Genomic DNA, 7,227 nt, shown 5'->3' on the forward strand with positions numbered 1-7,227 from the left:
TGGTTTCATATTCCTATCAGAGTAAAGACAAAGTCCTTATAATGACTTACAAGGTCCTCCACTGTGTGTGCCACCCCTTTACATTCTCATCTTACCCCTTCTATTCTCCTCTTCACTCATTCTGCTCCAGGCACACTGGTTCTTTGCTATTTCGCAAATGTTTCAAGCAAGTGTTTGCCTCAGAGCCTCTGTGATGGCAGTTTCTTCTGACTGGAAAACTCTTCGCTCAGATATCCACTTGTCTCATGTTTCACTTCCTTCAAATTTTTACTCAAATATTTCTTTTTCAGTGAAGCCTACTCTGATTACCCCATTTCAGCTGCACTTCCACTAGCAGAACTCCTGATGTGCTTTCCCTGGTCCTTTTCCCATAACATCTATCAACTTCTTTCATACTCTACCATTTATTTATTTATTTAGTCCATTGTCTGACTCCTCCCAATGGAATGTAAGCTCACCAAGGCAAGTATTTTTTCTTTTTAATTCCCTGAGGCATCCCTAGGTACATAGTAGTCACTCAATAAACCTTAGGTGACTGAGTGAATGTTATCTGTTCCTTTCTTCTTGAAACCCTGTCTTCTTTTGATTCTGTGTTCACTTTCTCCTGATCTTTCTCCTACCTCTCTGTTTGCCATTTCTCCAAATCCCTTTTCAGAATCCTGCTCCTCGCCATCCTTTACATGTTGGAATCTCCCAAGGATTTTTTCATGGTCTGTTTTATTCAAACCCATGTCTCCAGCTCCAACCTATATCATAACTTCCAAATTAATATCTGCAGCCCATATGTCTCCTTTAAGCTTCAGACCCTAATTGTAAATCCATCTACCTACTTGAAATCTCCACTAATGTGTCCCAAAGGCACTTGATATTCAAGTTGTCCAGAGCTTAATGCATTATCTCATAGTCATCATATTGGATCCTCTCCCTGCAGTCTCTCTCTCACTACTACCGAAGATGGAAATCTAGGCATCTTCCTTGAATTTCCCTTTGTCTCATTTACCCCTACTATTTCCTCAGTTACCAAGCTCTCTTGATTCCTCCTGTTAAATATCTCTTAAACTATCCCTTACTCTTTACACCCACTACTACTGGGGAATATTGCAGCAATGCAGGAAAAATAAATATTGACGGCCTTAAGAAACTGGTCTCTCAGCTTCCACTCTTGGAACTCTTCTGATTCATATTGCTGCTAGAATGTTTTTTCTAAAAAGTAAATCTAACTAGGTCATGACCCTTCTTAAATCCTTTCCATGGACTCTCTGGTGCCTTCAGAGTGGACACTTGCTCTTCAGTGCATCCCCTTCATGTGGATCCTCACATCAAGCTCAAGAGTTTGTCTAATACTTCCTGAACAGAAATCATGACCCCTGATGATAGATTTGTGAAGAGATATGGAAACCACATATGAAAGTCACATCAAGAAATCAAAATTAGTGATCCCTAAGCCAGTAGGGAATGAAAAAAATGGTCGAAGAACATTGGCTGTAGTTTGTGACTGCAAACTCTTCCTGTATGATAATCCTGTAGGAAAAGCATATAAGGCCAGTGACATAATTGATTCTGAGTCTGAGAACTCACAGACTAATGAGGAGGAAGAGAAGGCATTTTTACACTGGGCATCATTCAGAAGAATCATACAATGTTCTCCATTCCATGGTGTTTGGATTCATCCTTCCAGTTGCTGCAGGCCAGCCTCCATCCTGGAAGGTAAGCTAACTCTCCTCTCATCTTGATGCCCAAGGATGCATGATCCTTGACCAATAATTTGCATGGATTTAATATATTCAAAATCCTTGGAAGTAGACCTATAGTGGTCTAAAGTTAGACACACAGAAATCTTCCACTATAGAGTAAAATGGGTTCTTACACAGTTGTCACTGAAAGCGTCATCTCAAATGGTTTACCAGGTGAGAATGTCTACATTGAAATCCAAAGTATGAGTGTTGTTGGTTTGGCTGTAACTACAGCCCTGAGATAAAAGGCAATGCTGTTATTTGGACAGAGCTCCTCTGGAGAGATGGACTGTGCCAGGGTCCAGGTCAACTTGGATAAGGACCCTGGCATAGACTATGAAGTTTCTTTCAGATCCTCAACATCTGTAGGAGCATCTGGAAACAACTCAACAGCCTAAGAGAGTTCAGAGAAAGGAGATGAGACCATTCTGCCAGGTCTTGGCAGCAGGGTTAGAAAGGGGTTGGGACAGATGTTTTCATACACTTAGTGGCCTCAGAGCATGGGAGGAGTGGGAATATCAGAGGCTCTGCAGTTAGAACAACTTTGATTCAAAACTCACCTCTGCCAGCTAATAGTCCTGTGAGATTTATCGAATTCCATAAACTCCCCAGGCTTTCACTTCCTCATCTATAAAATTGGAGTAGTCACATCCATGTAAAAGGTTGTTGTAAAGATTGAGTGAGACCATGTTGTGGGAAAATGGAGGGTACAGGGCTTGGTAAACAGTATGCTCTTGATAAATGCTAATTTTCCTCTACTCTACTCAGCCTGGGACTGTATGAAGAGTGAATCTGCAAAACCAATAATCTTCAGGATCTGAGATGCCCCCCCCCTTTTTTTTTTTAAAGATTGGCACCTGGGCTAACAACTGTTGCCAATCTTTTTTTTTTCTGCTTTATCTCCCCAACCCTCCCCCCCCGTACATAGTTGTATATCTTAGTTGCAGGTCCTTCTAGTTGTGGGATGTGGGACGCTGCCTCAACATGGCCTGACGAGCGATGCCATGTCCACGCCCAGGATCCGAACCCTGGGCCACCGCAGTGGAGCGTGTGAACTTAACCACTTGGCTACAGAGCCAGCCCCGATGCCCCTTTTGTGATATGGCCCAGTTCTAACAGCAGGGTCTTCATTTCTGTCTCTAAAGGACCAATTAGAAACAACACAAAATGGATGTGGGCACTTGTCGCGAAAGGGGTCTTAAAAGGAGACTAGTGCACCATTTTGTAAATAAATATTAGTTTTACTTTTATCTAAAAAGTAATACATGTTCCATGTTTATTTTGATGTTGTTAAATGCCATTTAATATTGTCGAGATGGCAATATTCCCCCAATTGATCGACAAATTCAATTCAATCCCTGTCAAAATCCCAGCTGGCTTCTTTGCAGAAATTGCAAGCTTATCCTAAAATTTCTATGACAGTGCAAGAGACCCAGAATAGCCAAAACCCAAATAGCCAACACTTTGAAAGAGAACAAAATTGAAAGTCTCACACTTCCTGATTTCAAAACTTACTAGAAGCCTACAGCAGTCAAGACAGTGTGGTATTGTCATAAGGATAGACTTATAGATCAATGCAATAGAGTTGAGAGCCCAGAAATAAACCCATACGTTTGTGGTCAATTCAACAAGAATGTCAAGACAATTCAGTGGGGAAAAGAAAAATCTTTTCAACAAATGGTGCTGAGATAACTGGATATCCACATTCAAAAGGATGAATTTGGACCCTTTCCTTACACCATAGACAAAAATTAGCTCAAAATGGATCAATGATCTACACGTAAGAGCTAAAACTACAAAACTTTTAGAAGAATATGTAGGCATAAATTTGTGACATTGAATTAGGCAATGATTTCTTAGATATCACACAGAAACCATAAGCGACAAAAGAAAAAAATAGATAAATTGGACATCATCAAAATTGAAAACTTTTGTGCTTCAAAGAACACCACTGAGAAATAGAAAAGACGAGGCCAACCTGGTCGCACAGCGGTTAACTTCGCGTGCTCTGCTTCGTCAGCCCAGGGTTTGTCAGATCCAGGTTTGGACCTACACACCACTTATCAAGCCATGCTGTAGCAGGCATTCCACAAACAAAATAGAGGAAGATGGGCACAGATGTTAGCTCAAGGTCAATCTTCCTCAGCAAAAAGAGGAGGATTGGTAGTGTATGTTAGCTCAGGGCCAATCTTCCTCAAAAAAGAAAAAAACACAAAAAAGCAAAAAACAAACAAAACAAAACAAAAAAGGAAATAGAGGCTGCACCAGTTTGCATGCCCACCAGCAGTATACAAGGATTCCCATCTCTCCACATCCTCTCAACATTTGTTGTTTCCTGTCTTGTTAATTATAGCCATTCTGACAGGAGTGAGGTGATATCTCATTGTAGTTTTGATTTGCATTTCCCTGATAGCTAATGATGTTGAGCATCTTTTCATATGCCTGTTGGCCATCCGTGTATCTTCTTTGGAGAAGATAAAAACAACGAGAAACAAACACATAGCAACGGAGAATGGATTGGTGGTTACCATGGGGAAGGGGAGAAGGGCAAAAGGGGTGATTAAGCTTGCAAGTGAGGGGATGGACTATAATTAGTTTTTGGGTGGTGAACATGATGTAATCTGCACAGAATTCGAAATATATTATGATGTACATTCAAAAGCTATATAAGTTATAATCCAATGTTACTGAAATTAAAAAAATAAATAAATAAAATTTTTAAAAAAGATTACACGTAAAAAAAAATAGAAAAGACAACTCACAGAAGAGGAGAAAATATTTGCAAATCACACATCTGTTAAATGACTTAGATCCAGAATATATAAAGAACACCTACAACTCAATAATAAAAGGACAAATAATCCAATTAAAAAACGGGCAAAGGATACGAATAAACATTTTTCCAAAGAAGATGTACAAGTGGCCAATAAGCACATAAATAGATGCTCAACAGTACTGGCCATCAGAGAAATACAAATCAAAACCACAATGAGATATCACTTCACACCCACTAGGATGGAAATAAGACAGATCTCACAGAAAAAAAAATCATGGGCCAGCCTGGTCGTGCAGTGGTTAAGTTCACACATTCTGCTTCAGTGGCCTGGGATTCACGGGTTTGGATCCCGGGTGTGGACCTATGCACCACTTGTCAAGCTATGCTGTAGCAGGCGTCCCACATATAAAGTAGAGGAAGATGGGCACGGATGTTAGCTCAGGGCCAGTCTTCCTCAGCAAAAAAAGAGGAGAATTGGTGGCAGATGTTATCTCAGGGCTAATCTTCCTCAAAAAAAAATAAGAAAAATAAATCAGATTTGTGGTTACTACAGCTGGGGAGTCGGGGGAGGGGGAATTAGAGGAAGGTGGTCAAAATGTATGGATTTCCAGTTATAAGATAAATAAGTACTAGGGATATAAAGTACAACATGATGACTATAACTAACACTGATGCATGATATATAGGAAAGTTGTTAAGACAGTCGATCCTAAGAGTTCTCATCACAAAGAGAACACTTTTTTTCTTTTCTTTTTAATGTATCTATATGAGACAATGGATATTAACTAAACCTATTGTGGTAATCATTTCACAATATATGTATATCAAGCCATCATGTTGTACACCTCAGTTAAGTATAGAGTTACCATACAACCCAACAATTCCACTCCTATTTACATGCCCAAGAGAATTGAAAACGTGTGTCCACACAAAAACTTGTACACAATGTTCACAGCAGCATCATTTATAATACCCAAAAAGTGGAAACAACCCAAGTTTCCATCAGCGGGCAAGTGGAATAAATAAAATGTGATATAGCCATACAATAGAATACTATCTGACAATAAAACGAAATGAAGTACTGATTCATGCAAAAATATGGATGAACCTTGAAAGTATGGTGCTAAATGAAAGAAGCCAGACACAAAGGCCACATACGGTATGATTCCATTTATATGAAATGTCCAGAATAGGCAAATCCATAGAGACAGAAAGCAGATTAGCGGTTTCCTCTGGTGGAGGAGAAGAGGATCGGGAGGAAGTTGGGAGTGACCGCTAAAGGGTACAGGATTTCTCTTTGGAAGTGATGAAATTGTTCTAAAATTGATTGTGGTGATGGTTGCTCAACTCTGTAAATATACTAAAAACCATTGAATTGTACACTTTAAATTGGTGAATTGTATGGTATGTATTGGTGAGTTATATTTTACTAAAGCTGTTATAATTAAAAAAAGATACATATCCATTATAGAAACATGAGAAAATTCAGAAAAGAAAAAAAAACAGAAACTCCGTTGACATTTTAAAAAACCTTTCTGTTTCCCAATTGTTCTCAGGATTGATTAAGTTAAAAATCCTTATTCTGCCATATAAGACCTCTCATGATTCCTTCTGTTTACTTCTCCAACATCATCTTTCATCATTCCCACATTGGCACCATATGTTTCAATCATAACAAAGTGTTTTTCTCGAAACATTCCATGCTCTCTTGCAAATTCATGTACTTGCACACATCATTCTCACTGCCTGTAACTGTTGGTCCCTCCCTTCTTCATTTGGTTAATTGTATTCATCCATCAGGATTGGCTTACATATCACCTCTGCCAAAAAACTTTCCCTGAAGCCTGGGATTAGGTGTACATTCTTGGTGTCTAATAGTTCTCTGTGCTGATTTCTATCAAATCATTCACTGTATACCAATTTTAAAAATGAAAAATTAAAATTAAAAAAAATTATACCAACTACAAAAGGAAAAGAAATTGAACAGAGCCTCCAAGATCTCTGGAACAATATCAAAAGGTCTAATGTTCATGTCATTAAAGGCCCAGAGGGAGCAGAAAAAGGGATTGGTGCAGAAAGTAATTTTTGAATAAGTAATTGCTGAAAATTTCTCAAAATTTGATCAAAACCATAAATTTACAGATTCAAGAATCCATTGAACTCCAAACTGTATAAACGTAAAGAAAATGACTCTTAGATAATAAAACTGTTGCACGCCAAAGACAAAGAAAAATCTTGAAAGCAGCTGGAGAAAAGATGACACATAATATATATGACAACAATACTTTGAATTACTGTGGATCTACCATCAGAAACCATGGAGGGCAGAAGACAGAGACACAATGTCTTTAAATTGCTGAAAGGAAAGAACTGTCAAACCAGAATTCTATATCCAGTAAAAATATCCTTCAGGAACGAAGGCAAAATAAAGACATTCTTGGATGAAGAAAAACTAAGAGAATTCATCGACAGCTCTAAAAGAAATATTAACGGAAGTTCTTCAGGCTAAACATAAATGATATCAGAGAGAATCTTGGAGCTTCAGGAGTAAGGAAAGAGAAACAGGACTAGTAAATATAAAAGACTATTTTCCTCCTCTTAAATTCTTTAAAATATGTATGACTGCTAAAAGCAAAAATTCTAACATTGTCTGGAAGAGTATTTAATGTATTTAGATAAAATATCTATGAAAAATTTAAAAGATTAGTGGGGGAGGGT

Source organism: Equus caballus, chromosome X (genome assembly GCF_041296265.1).
Source record: "Equus caballus isolate H_3958 breed thoroughbred chromosome X, TB-T2T, whole genome shotgun sequence".
Taxonomy (NCBI): Eukaryota; Metazoa; Chordata; class Mammalia; order Perissodactyla; family Equidae; genus Equus; species Equus caballus.